The sequence below is a fragment of the Elephantulus edwardii genome, unplaced genomic scaffold (genome assembly GCF_000299155.1).
Source record: "Elephantulus edwardii isolate Elephantulus edwardi_28Jun2011 unplaced genomic scaffold, EleEdw1.0 scaffold00201, whole genome shotgun sequence".
NCBI classification, from domain to species: domain Eukaryota; kingdom Metazoa; phylum Chordata; class Mammalia; order Macroscelidea; family Macroscelididae; genus Elephantulus; species Elephantulus edwardii.
The window spans coordinates 67813-82286 of NW_006399951.1; positions in this window are offsets into that span (position 1 = coordinate 67813).

Below are 14474 nucleotides of genomic sequence, written 5' to 3' on the forward strand. Positions count from 1 at the left end.
GATGCTCTGCTGGAGAAGGAGGGGCAATCTCCTCCTGTACCTGTCAGATCTGATTTGACAGTACACACACAATAAAAATACTTCAAATGTATTTCTACTAGTTATATATGAGAGTGTTCATTTTGTAACCATTTAAAAATGAAGGTTTTGAATATCCTGATATAAAAACATTTTTAATGTAAATAGGTATATATGATTTTTTTACTTGATACCTTTAGTATGTAATTCCTAGAATAATTGTTAATATACTAGATTATCTAAGGCAAAACTTAGCTGATTAAAAAAAAATTAAAATTACACATTTTAAAAACCTGGACATTGAACAAGTACTTTCTGGCTGCACATGTGAAATGATATTATAATAATAGCTAATTTTCATTTTTAATGTAAAATGCATGAAAAATATATGTGCGTATTGTGATAAATGAAATGTTTTACAAACATCTAGCACATTTCTTTCAGATCGTCTTATAGTATAGCTGTCATATTGTAATTATATATTCTCTCTTGTACGTGAATCTCTATTAAAGTCATTCAACGGCTGTGCTTTTCCTATTATAGATAGGCGTCATAATTATCTAATGCAACTAGTCCAAAAAATCAGGTTAGTAATTAACTGGCCCAAATGATCAATATAAACTCCTCAATGAAGCTCTTTAATGTTGAACATTCACTTTGTGCTTGAAGGATTTATATGTGTGTTTCTACGCGTGATGAGAGCTTTTCAATAATTAGCTCCTCAGGGATGTTGTACTCCAATAGTTAAAGAATAATTACAGTCTTATGAAAAGTGAAACGGCTTCAGCTGCCTTTTGTTGCCGTTTAATTGTATTCAACAAGTCTAGAAGGGGGCCTTACTTCAAATTGTGAGATATGGCTTTCATTGTTTTTCTTGAAGGGTGTGAATTTAGTGAAAAAGTCAAATCGGTATCATTTGTAAAAGCAAAAACCACCTTATTCAAATAGCCTGGTGTTGTTTCCTTGGTTCATAATTTGCATTATAAATCAAGCTGTGGTAGAGTACAAAGTTGCAAGTTTCTGATTTGAAGGAGGTGGAAAGGGAACCGAAAAGTTCTCATGAAGAGGCCTGAGCCAAGGAAACATGTGCTTTAGAACGAAACATGAGCAAGAAGTGAGAATTGAACACCCAGCTACTTTGTACAGATAGTGTGGTTGGGTGATGTTGTAGGTCTATAATACACTAAAAAGATGCTATTTTTTCCAATGTCTTTCCTATTATTTTGGAAAAGACAAGCTTTTTTAAGGAGAACACTTACACTGTGCTAAGATATCTTCTTCTCCCTTCAAGTATGTCTAGGGTATCAGAAGTTATTACTTACTCTACACCATAAAGAAACAAATTCCTTAGTTGCTGTTGTAATAATGACTCATAACAAATACCCTATAAGACAATCATTTATTCCTTGGTAACAAATATCTTACAAGACAATGGTTAGTTCCTTGCCCATGGGTCTAAAAGTTGGCTGCAACTTACCCGAGAGGCTCCTCGCTCCAGAATCCACACTGTAGCGCTGGTCCAGAACTGTCCACACAGCCTCCTGGGGCCAAAGGCTACCCAGAAAGTGCTTTTCTCATGGCTGACACCCGGAGCACAAGGATGCTTATGGCACCAGCTCTTTCCAGTTCTGCTAAATCTGTGTTGTCCAAAGCAAGCCACACAACCTAGCCCAACCTCTGCAGGGTCTGACCACAGAGCCAGAGGGAGGGGAGAAAATTAACATTGAACTTGTCCGTCATCATGAGTGAATACAACCAAAAGCCAAACCCATTGCCACTGTGTTGATTCTGACACATAGCAATACTAGAGGATAGAGTAGAACTGCTTTGCAAGGGAACTCTGGCAGCCTAGTGGTAAGGAATTGCACTGTCAACCCAAAAGTGCATGGTTAGAATCCACTAGCTGCTCAGTAGAAGGAAGATGAACAATCTCCTCCCGGGTGACTTACAGACTCTGGAAACCCACTGGACAGTTGCTGTAAGTTTTTCAGGACTCGCTGGCACTTAAGAACAACACAGCAATAGGCTGTCTCAAAGCCATACATTTTTATGGCAATTGACTGCCACATCTATCCTGCTGCTGAGCGGCTGGTGAATTCAAACCATCAAATTATAATTAACAACCGACTCACGCAATTAAGAAAAAGTCATTAAAGTTAATTAATTAAAAATTACATTTAACGAACTAAAAAATCTTTAGATAATTTGCTATATGTGTATCTGCCTCTTTTACGTTAACTTAAACTTTTATTGGATGATGTTATGGAAAGAGGAAATAAGGAGAGACTTTGCACTGGGAAAATCTGCAGTTAGGAACCTCCCCAAATTATTGAGGAGAAATGATGTCAGTTTGAGAAGTAAGGTGCATCTGATTCAGGCCATGGTCTTTCTGAAAGCTGGCTATGCATCTGAGAGTTGGACAATGGGTAAGGATGATAGAAGAATTGATGCCTTTGAGCTGTGGTGTTGGAGAGGAGCAACTGAACATCCCATGGATGGCCAAAAGAACAAATATATTGTGGAGAGGATGCAGCCCGAGTGATCTTTGGAGGAAAGAATGATTTGGCTTTGCTTCACATACTTTGGGCATGTTGCTAGGAGGGGTGATTCCTTGGAGAGGGACATGATGCTTAGAAGGTTCGGCAGCAAAGGAGAGGAAGACCCTCAACCAGGCAGGTGGGTTGACACAGTGACTGCGCAGTGGGCTCTTATGTGTCAGGAAGTGTGAACACGGCACAGGTTCAAATCTGTTGTTCATAGTGTTGCTATGAGTCATACTCAACTCCACAGCACCTAACATCAACAATGGAAAGAGGACAAGCTAAAACTTTCAATGTAGGCTGTGCCAAGACCTGTGTAAAACATTGTTTCTTTTTTGGTGAGATTTGGGCCAGTGGAAGCGTGGAGCAGAGCTGAGGAGGCATCTTGCATCTGTTCCTTTTGAAAATCCTGACACAGTGAACCTGCTGTGTTTGAAAGCATCCTGTGTGAGTGTCAGAATCCACAGAAGCCCGGGGACTTAATTCACATGGGAAGGCCGACTTGTTGAAATCACATGTCTAGTATGTGGCTGAATGAAACTGCGGGAAATAAAAGGGAAGAACTGCCTTGCTCAGGTGGCATCACCCAAGGACCTCTTCTTTACTATTTGATCCAGTTGATCCAGGTGACGGTCAGTTTCCAGGTACCCTTTGTCTATCCCTCAGACAGCTTGAAGGTGTTAGAGCCGTCCTCGGCACAGTCCTGTTTGTCTCCACTATGTGTGTGAGGATGCTAGCAGAGAAAACTCACTTTTGGAAAATGCACTGGGCATCTAGAAACAGTGGGAACATGGCCTGGAGGCAGGTGTGTAGCACCTACGTGCTGGAGCCTGTCTTTACTGCTTAGCTTTCTCGCCCCTGAGTCCCACTGACTTCTCACCACAAACACCTACTGCTAGTGTATTTGAAGAGCAGGTACAAGGCAGCTCTCAAATGTGAAACATCTCAGTGCTTTCAGGGAGCGTCTTCCACTAGTGAGAGGGGAGGCTGATGTTTGTTTAAACCCTCAACTTCCTTACGTCTCAGGTGAGGACAAATCAGATGCTCATATTCTCCACTTTTCCTCAGGATTCCCCAGCAGAACTGAGCCCCATTTGCCACTTGCCGGATACTACACCCGTCATTGTCTTCCTTCTCCCCCCACCAGCCTCAGTCCTGGATCCCTACAGGTGCTCCCTGGGACCACCTCCAAAACAAACCATATGCGCTCGAGCCTGTGTCTCAGGGAGAGTTTCTGCGGAAACCCAGCTGAAGACACTGCACACCTGCGAAGCTTGACATCTCTCTCATCTGGCTCTGCTGGCTTTGATGATAAAGACGCTTTGTACAATGTGGAAACTTAGGACTTTCTTTTCTCCCCCGAGAGAATTCTGCCAGTGTTCAGACTGTCAGTGGTGCTCGGGGAGCTGCCATTTTAACACCTGCGGGGAAGTTTCTTGACACACAGCCAACGTCCAGATTCACCAGCTTTCTAGGTCTTGTCAGAAAAACAAGGCTGGCTTGTGGGGGCTTTTCAGAGTCTCCTCAAGTTCCCCAGTTTCCATGGGCAGGTCTTGCAGTGTTTGATTGAGGAGAAGCTAAAAGTCTAATCTCAAGACAGGAAAGGAAGAATTCCTTTGGTCTCGGCCTTCTAGGCATATAATTCCCCCCCCCATCCCCCAAAATGAACAGGATGTGGTTTTTAAGTCCTGCCATCATTGCTACAGAAGCTGCTCTGTTCTCCAGGCCTGATTTCTGGAGGAAGAGATGGTGCTGGTCCCTCTTCAGACTTCTTTTGTTTTACGATCCTATAGTGCCCTGAGATAATCATTAAACCTCAAACCAGCCATATCCCCTGAAGCCTTCTTAAAACCAAACAAGAGCTTAGCTTAACTAATAAAGAATGTTTGCCCAGAGCATTATGCTACTTCAAGAACTATCTTTATGGGATCGAAATGACAATAGCACCTTGAAAGATTAGTAAGGAACCTTGGGGGACATTAATGGGGGAAGAAAAACTCAGAAGAGCAGAGTGGGAGTGGTTTTGTAACTCGAGGAATGTAATCAGTGTGGCCGAACTGTACATGGAGAAATGGCTAGATTAGGTATGTTTCGCTGAGTTCATTCTCATGTTGCTTGCTAATCAAATTCTCAGAAGTTCATTGTAAACCTTTGTGGTGCATAACTGGGCTTGGAGGAAGCATGTCCTGAATCAGAATGGGCTTAGAGGCAATCACCACCAAGATACAATCTGTGAGATGCATGAACTTTAGTTTATGGAGTCCGAAGACAGACACGGCCTACTCACAATGTGCTCCTTGACTCTACGGGACATTCTCCATGAGGGACAACGTGCTTCTGGAGATGGATGGATTATGAAGCTGGACCTGGCCAATGTGAGTAAAACATCCTCATAGTCAGAGTTGATGACAAATCCTTGTTGATTTGGGACAGGCAACTTAACAGTCCGTAGACATCTGGGTAGGCCACAGTGATTTTTTTGGGATGTTCTCACCTCAGGTGAAAAAATCAAACCAGTTGCTATGATGACTTAGGTGTGCCAGACTGGCACTTTGTTTTTTGGGTTTCACTGTCAATCTAGGTCTTTACAATTACTTGCTGTGCATCAGAGAGCTGGACAATGACTACAGATGATAGAAGAAGAATAGATGCCTTCGAGTTGTGGTGCTGGAGAAGAGTCTTGAACATACTATGGACCACCAAGTAAACAAACAGTTCTGTCTTGGAGAGGGTAAAACCAAGTTTCTCCTTGGAGGCTAGGATTTTGAAGCTCCATCTCACATACTTTGGGCATGTGGCCAGGAGGGACAAGTCCTTGGAGAAGGACATCATGCTCAGAAGGGTGGAAGGGACAGCACAGGAGAGGGAGACCCTGCATGAGATGGATTGACACAGTAACTGGAGCAACAGGGGTTGGTGTGTCAGAATCAGTGAGACTGGCTCAGGACACGGGAGACTTCAGAGCTGCTGTGCATAGGGCCGCTATGGGTCACAGGCGACTCGACAGCACATAACAACAACAACAACAATTGGCTAATTTTTCTAATGAAGATCATCAGACTTTTCTTCTGAGGGTTAACTGTGTACACTTCTCAGCTTTGTAGGCCCTTGAGATGAGTAAAATTCTACTGCCACAAAGAGTGCCTCAAGCAGCATTGGCATTGACCTCTCTTGCTGTCAAAGACGGGTGTGAAGCCCAGTCAGCTGGTGGAGGCGTGGAATCATGACACTTCCCTGCTCAGCTTCATCTCCACCTGGCCACTGTTCTTTTTGCTTCCATTCATGCTCTGAGCTAGGCTGTCAACACCTGTCAGTCCCGGATGAAGGAGAAGTGCAATGGATGGAATGTCAAAGATAAGGAGTTTTGACATGTTGAAAACTAAGGCCCAGACTTAACTTCTTAGTCAATCCAAACAAACACTTCCTTTGGGTAGAACTTTACTTTGGATGGGAATTAGAGTTTACCTTTTGTTTTATTTGTGAACTCTGTTTTGAGGGAGCTCTTCATTTTTGCCTTAAAAAATATTAAAGAGAGAAAATTTCCACAAAGCTTGAGCTTCTCTTTTGAGTATGTGGAAAGAATACATGCTCCTGATAAATGCATATTGCCCATTCTCTCTCTCTCTCTCTGTGTGTGTGTGTAAGATTTATGGAGTACGTTAGGCTTTTACAAGGGCTCACAGCCTCCAATTTATCTTTTATTTGGGAATACTGGTTTAACCAAACTTCCTTGGTGAATGAGGCTTGGGAACAGTTTTAAATTTGCCTCACTATGACGATATACAAAGATAGTTTTAAGTTATTGGGGGAAGAAAGTTTGTTTTCTCTGAATGATGAATGAGGTCTGATTACCATATTGGCTTAACTATTATCCTCCTAATCCTTGCCAGTTTCCATTTATAGTGGGCACGAGGGAAAGTCTGCTAGTTGGTCCAATCCTAACTGCTCCCTTGGCAAATGAAGCTCTAGAAGGTCTTACTGGGTGATGGATTGACACAGGAGACTTTGAGGATGTCAAAGATTGGACAGGGTTCTGTCATACAGCAGGTCATGGTGAAGGAACCTGACACAACCAGGTATTGTTGCATGTGACTGTTACTCTTGTGGGCCTCTAGTCCCATCTGTTTCTCTGTTTACAGTGCGTACTAATTCACTTCAGGAAATATCTCTTCTGCCCACAAGGCAGCTCATCTCATGTCCTCTCCAAATGTCTGACTGTACTTATCCTCTTCCAGAACTTACAGAAACCTATGTTTCCTCCAGGTCCTCAGTCCTCTCAGGTTCTGATCTGAAGTTATGTCCCTGGAGAGTTTAATCTTTTGACAGAGGTTCTCTCAGGACCTTCCCTGCAATGCTTGTCCTACTACCTTGTGGAAAATACTCAAGAAGTTGTTTGCTCTCATTATTGCTTGGAAGAAGCCTTGATGAAATGTTGACTAAGCACTTGCCTAATAATGGGAAGGTTGGTGGTTCAATTCCATCTCATAGATCTTTGGGATAGAGATCTAACCACTTGCTCACATAGATTGCAGCCTAGAAAACTGTATAGGGAGGAGAAGTTCCACTCTATTATGTGGGGTCTCTTTAAGCTGAAAATCTATGCAACAGCAGTTAACAACAGTAGTTGTATGCTTAGCTACTTACCATTGTTGTATTTAAGAAAATAGAAACAAGAGGAAGTAAAGGAATTTACGTCAGAATATGCTATTTCTTTTTTATTTTTTAAATGTGAGCATATTCTTAATTGTGAATTTGTAGCAGTGTGCTTTTTTTCCCCTTCCAGGTGTTAGAATCCCATTCATTTCATTAAAACATTGTATTCCTGAGTTTGGAAGGACGGAATGGAAGAACATTGCAAGGTGGCTTGTGTCATAAATGACATAAAAAGAGACAAATTAGAGCATATTAGGGGAGAAGGAATTCAGTGGGAACAAATCCCGACAACAGTGTATCCCCATTACCAAGCTATTCTGATACCAAACTGGAAGACTTGAGACCCTTGGTCTCCCTGTGCCTGGCCCTCCGGATGAAGTGCCCTGATGAAGGTGCCAGAAGCCTCTGAAGCACCTGGGACTACCTGAGAGGCCCAAGGTGTAGGTATTCAGGAGAGCAAGTCACAGAGAGCAATCTCCAAGAGTAATTTTGAGATGCCCTCAAGCTATTATTTGCGATTTAGTGAAACTCTTCTAACGTTCAGGAATGGCTTGGCTTCCTAAGATCTGAAGCAATGTTTCTCTGCAAATAGGGTTCACGGCCTCATTGATGCCAAAGCCCTTTGTGAGTCGTTTTAGAGCACAGATTTCTGAGTCAGGCCGCAAATATGACCAACCAGAATTCCTATGAGTGGAGATGGAAGGTCTACATGGTAACAATGCCCCTAGGCTGTAACCCTTGTAACTGAAGTTCAGCACCACAGCACCAGATCCCCCCTCCAGTCACTGGCCAGCTCCCTGGTCAGCAGTGTTGGAGACATTAGAGGTGTGGTATGTGAGTGTCTACGGATTTGACGTGTTTGGTATTAACTAACACCTTCTCCTTCAAATTTCACCTGTTAATAGCCTGCCAGTTGGAACGGACCTGTGGCTGACCCTCCCATTGGATCCTGGAGGTTGTTAACCTCACGGGAAGCTATCGCTCATCTTTTCCCCTCAGAGTCACTGGTGGATTTAAACCACCAGAGAGACCTTGTCTTTGGATTAGCCACGCAACTCCCTTTGCCACTGGTGTAGTCCATAGTGAGTTGCTCTGGTAACTTAAAAGCGGCATCTTTCTGGGTGTTCAAATCTACCAACAACTTCTCGAGGGAGAGGGTAGAGCTTCAGAAACTCACTGCAGAAGCAGCTATGAGTCGGTTTCTGATGCAACAGCAATGACTTTAACTTAAAAATTAAGCCCAGTTGCCACTGAGCCAACTCCAGCGGACACCCCATCAGTGTCAGAGTCAAACTGTGCTGCATAAGGTTTCAGTGACTGATGTTTCAGAACTAGATCACCAGATCTTTTTTCCAAGGTATCCTTGGGTTGACTTCTTCAGGTCGACCTTTCAGTTAGCAGTGAGTTTCTAAACTCACCCAGTATCTCCTTCTTCCTTTTAAAGCCTGAACCTTTCTCTGGGAATTGTTGCTATTTGTAGTCAGGTTGACTTATCGTGACCCTCTGTACAACAACTCTGATCCCTGCCCTATCCTGAGCCAGTCTCTCTGTCTCTGACATACTTGCCACAGTCACTGTGGGTCTTCCTCTCCTGTGCTCTCCCTTCCACTCTTCTGAGCCCGATGTCCTTCTCCAAGGACTAGTCACTCCTGGCAACGTATCCAAAGTATGTGAGACAGAGCCTCAAAATCCTTGCCTGCAAGGAACAACCTGGTTTCATCTTCTGCAGCACAGACTTGTCTGTTCTTTTGGCAGTACTATTGTATCTTCAACACTCTTCTCCAGCACCGCAACTCAAAGGCATCGATTCTTCCTCTGGGAATCATCTTTCTCTTTTTAATTCACGCAACAGGACAGGGATCTACACGCTCACACCTCTGTTGTGATATGAGGACCAGAAGGATGATAGACATGTGACCCAGACCTGGCCAATCAGCACTTTGAATCCCTCTGGCCCTGTCGATTGGTTCAGGAGTAGATATTTTACTAAGTTAATCTTATGAGACCCAGCAATAAATACAACAGTTGTTATACTAATTTTCAAAAATGACCTGAGTTAGTCTTTTACAGTACCTGTGTATTTTTTTTATAGTTTTGTTTCAGAGTTGTGAAATACATGTAATAAAGCTTGTCATTATAACCATTTTTGAGTGTTTGGTTCAGCGACATGAATTTTATTCATCATGTTGTACAGCTGTCACCACTGTCCATTTCCAGAAGTTTCCACAGCCCCAAACAATGTAGTCCTAACTCCTGCTCTCCAGCCACTCCCCCAGTGAAAGAGAAGCTAGTTTTGCTGGATTGTAGGCAGCAAGGATGATGCAGGACTTGGACTGCTTGGACCAGGGATCCCCTGCCTCAAGTCAGGAAGTGTCTGCTTAGGGGTATCCCTCACAGGAGAGAGACACAGGGAAAACAAGAAAGTGGATGCTGGGAAGTCATGCCTTGTTGACCTTACTTGCATTCCTGGGTCAGCCATGCAGGCCGACTGCCTCCAAAGTCTTCAGTTGACTGAGTCAGGAAGTCCCCTTTTAAACTCCAGCCAGTTTGACTCTGGTTTCTGGTATTTTCCACAGGAAAAAAAAAATTCCATCGTCAAGACAAAGTATAAATTGATCGCCACAGTCCATATTGGTTGAGTTTAAATACTAGGGGTTTGATGTGGGGCAGGGCTTAGACCTAGTGGTATCCATAAACAATATTTTGGGTGAATGATCTGGAAGCCCAGGGGTAGGGCTAATTCCTAAGTGAACCCTAAGAATCTCTGACTAGTCAAAGCCCAGAACATCCTGAACATATGTCATATCAAGAAGGAATGACCTTGTGGGGAATGGGACAGAATTTTTAAATCAAGGATCTCATGTAATATTTCAAACCATGGCTGTTACAGCCACACTCCTGACTCATGGGTGAAGTGCGATCTGTAGCTGATCTATTTTTCCTGCTGTGTGTCATAGAGTCAGAACTGCCCCATAGCTGATGCTCCAGGGGGTTTTCAGAGGCAGTTAATCTCAGGGCGGGAGACTGCCATCTTTCTCCTATGGAGTAACTTGATGCATTCAAACTTTTTGAGTCGGGTCGGCAGTGCCACAGCTGGGACTCTTGAAATCATTGCTATCGTAGATGTCTCAAATGATAATGGTGGTTTGAATCCATAGAAAAGAAAAGAAAAATGGAAAAAGAAATGAATTGATATTGTCAGGAAGTTAATACATGGTTACAAAAAAGATGCTAAAGTCAGACATCTTTGAAGACGAGTCTTGACTATCAAATTACTAGCTGTCTAAACTGAACAAGTTGCTTAGAGATAGTGACTGTGCTGGAAGGACAATAATGCCACTGTTTGTGGGTAGCAATGTGAGAATGAAATGAAGTGATTTATGCAATGTTCTAAGCACAATCCCTGGCACGTAATTATTGCCCAAATAGTATAGGTTCTTTCCTTTATTAGCGTTACTGTACCTCTTTGACATTGACATGCTCCATCTCACAAATGCCTCACTCCTTTATCCAGCTCCTCAGCTCAAACTTCAAAAGTTATGATTGACTGTGAGTCTTGGGAACTCAGTTAACGTATCTGAAATTGGAGGGCGTGAGGAGAAGAGAGATGGTGGATGAGACGCTCACTAGTGTGCGTTCTACTTCTAATCCATATGATCCCCAATCAATACTCATGGACTCAATGGTCCAGAAACCAACTGATGCTTTGCATTGAGCAAATCTGTGACCAAGGACTTCTTTAAAGTGCTAAAGAGAAGATGTCCATTTACAGTTAAGGTGTTAGATTACTTTGCATGCATGTGAGAGTTGAATGATGAGTAATGAATGCTGACAAAGACCTGATGTCCTTAAACTGTAACGTCGTCAAAGAGAATTGAATATACAATGGATAGATAAAAGAGTGGACAAAAATGTCCTGGGAGAAGAGCAGCCAGATTGCTTTTTAAAGGAAAGGATGATAAAACATTTTAAGTGTGTTGTGTGGGGTGGGGGGCAGGAAGGGAAGTTCTTGGAAAGGAACTTCAAGCTTGGAAGAGTGACATCCACTTTCTAAATAACATGCCTCCGGAAACCCTATGAACTTTGATAAAGGTCGATAGTTGTAGAGGGGCTTCAGGCCTTTTGTTCATAGGTTTGCTATGAGTTGTGCTTGACAATCAACAACAACAAAGAGAAAAGTGAACGTGAGGGAAGGGCGGGCAGGGAGGAAAATGTGCAACAATAAATGAATGGAAATCCATGTTCTCTATAAACTTTCATTAAAAGCTTAATAAAAAAAAAGAAAAGAAAAACTAAAGGTCAACAAAGAAGACCCTCAAGGAGGAAGGTTGACATACTGGGTACAAAGATGGCCTTAACTACGGATTGTGGAGCGGGCACAGGGCCCGGTTCCATAGCATCACCAAGACCCCACAAACAGTAATTTTTCCCCTCTTTGATTTCATGGACATAAGCTGCTGGTAACTAATCATTTCTAACAAACATCTCATTTCATACTGTTCACTATTTTTTTTCCAAGATGCTTGAAATCACTCCCCAGGTGTCCTGCATTGTGTGGTGGGCTGATAATCCTAAATTGACATGTGAGTCAACCACCAGCTCCATGAATGAGAGAAAGACAGGCAGTCTTCCACCGTAAAGGTTTACAGCCTCGGAATTCATAGAGGATAATCACTGTGAATCAGAATTGACTTGATGTCAGAGGTTTTTGGCTACAATCCTGCCACGTAAAGAACCATGTATTAATTTGGCCAAGAAGCAGAATGACTCCCCATTGTACACTTCGTATTTTTATTGCAAATGCTATCAACTGGTAATAACGATCTTTTGAAGCTTCTAACCTAAAAGATAAATGGCATTTTAAAAATACCTGAAGATCCCTCCTGCTTTTTTTTTTCTTTCCTTTGATGCATGTAATTCTTTTGACTTCAGCCCAATTCTCATTTTTTGGCAAATGACCAATTCCCAGATTCCAGGCAATATTGAGAATGTACTTAACTAAAACAAATCAAGTCCGACAGTTGTCACAGAAGCATTTAAGCAAAATTACTTCAACATTTTAACAATGCTTGACATTTGCAGGGATGTCTTTGAAGTACAGAGCTCCCAAAATATTTAGTGTTAACAGTTTTAGACAGGTGTTTTGCCAAAGACATGTAAAGATGTGTTGAGTGAAGATTATTATTTTGCAGTGAGTTTAGCCTCTGGAAAAATATTTATGTCTTAATTGGATGGAATTCCACCTGTCACTTCATCAAACGCTTTGCTTATGGTCCGTTTTGCATAGAGTCCAAGAAAAATGAAAGTATTTGACTTGTGATAATTAATGCGACACATGTTTGGGCTTTGTGGAATCACTCGCATTTGTTTGGTGATAATTATAAGAGAGTGTTTAAGAACTTGAACTCGAGTTGGCAACTAGAATACACAAAACGAGGCCTGCAAGAGGAGTATAAGGAAAAAGAATGACAGAAAATGTTGCAAAGGCCCTTTGAAAGGGAACTGAAGTTATGGAACTAAACAATCAATTAAAGCCCAAGTGGGAAGAAAAGCAGTCAAATCCATTTTCTAGAAGCTTCTATTCACTTTAGGAATTAGTTGTCCTTGTGGCCTGCCAAAAACCAAATAAATCTGTCTGGTGAGAAGTGCTGCCTGAATGTTCCTAAGATGAAAAAATTGATGAGTTTTCATCACAAGTACTTTGGGCATATTATCAGATGGGACCACATTTTTTTTTTCTATCTCTGCCTCTACCTCTACCTCTACCTCTACCTCTACCTCTACCTCTACCTCTACCTCTACCTCTACCTCTCTCTCTCTCTCTCTCTCTCTCTCTCTCTCTCTCTTTATCTCTCTCTCTATCTATCTATTGAGAGAGAGGGGCTTAGTGGTAAGAAGCTGCTGCAATTCCAAAAGTATGTGGTTCATATCCACTGGAGAAGGAAGGACAATCTCCTCCTGTGGGATTTACGGCCTCTGAAAACCTACTGGTTTTAGGGTCACCTATGAGTCAGTTTCAAATCGATGGCACATACCACCATCACCACCAAATATATGTATATATATGTGTGTGTATATATATCTATCTATCTAATGTATGCCTCTGGAAACTCTATGAACTTTGAGATATGACAATAGTTCTAGAAAGGTCTTTAGCTCATAAGGTCTCTATGAGTCGTGCTCGACTCAACAACAATCAACAAAAGCAACATACACTCACTGAAGAAGATCAAAGATTACAGCCTTTAATAAAGAACCCACCTGGACTGGAGAGCATTATGCTGAGTGAACTCAGTCCCACAAGGATAAATATTGCAGAAGACCGTTATTATAGAATGAGTATAAGGATCCAGGAGGGGTGGGAGAGGCTGGAAGCAGAGAGATGTGGATGTACAGGGGGAAGAAGGGATTAATCATTGGTTAATACAATTTGATGGGGGGAGGGAAATTGAAAGAATTTGTTTGAATTTGTATTAAAATTTTATAAAGAAACTATTTAAAAAAAATAAGGAACCCACCTGATAGTATGCCCCAAGTACATATTACATAAACACTACAGTGTTCCCAATCATAGCAACTCTATGTACAACAAACAGAAGCAAACCCTGCTCATGCCTGTACCATTCTCACACCCTCTACTGTGCATGGGCTCGTTGATGCAGCCACGTTGTCCATCCCTCTTGTTGAGGGTCTTCCTCTACTGTATCACACACACAATAAAGTCTTTTCCAGGGAAATTATTTTTTCTTACTTGGGTCCACAATCAATATTCTTGGCACGAGCAGTCAGGAGATGTGTTGAATTGGGCAAATCTGTTGACCAGAACCTCTCCAAAGTACAAGAGGATCAATGATGTCAATTTGAAGACTAAGGTGTGCCTGATTCAGGCCATGTTCTTTTCGATCACTTGCTATGTAACTGAGAGGTGGACAAAGAATAAGGATGGCAGATGAAGAAGAGCAGATGAAGAACTGATGCCTTTGAGTTGTAGTGGTTTTGAGTTGTGGTGTTGGAGAAGAGTCCCGAATATCTCATGAACTGCCAAAGTAACAAACACTTAGGTCTTGGGAAAAGTGCAGCCTTGGAGCAAGAACGGTGAAGCTTAGTCTCCCATGCTTTGGGTGTGTTGCTAAGAGAACATGCTAGATAGAAAGGTCCATTCTGCTTGGAAAGAGAAGACCCTTAATGAGACAGACTGACACCATGACTGCAGCCATGAGATCAGTGTGTCAGAGATAATGAGCACGGCACACAACAGGACAG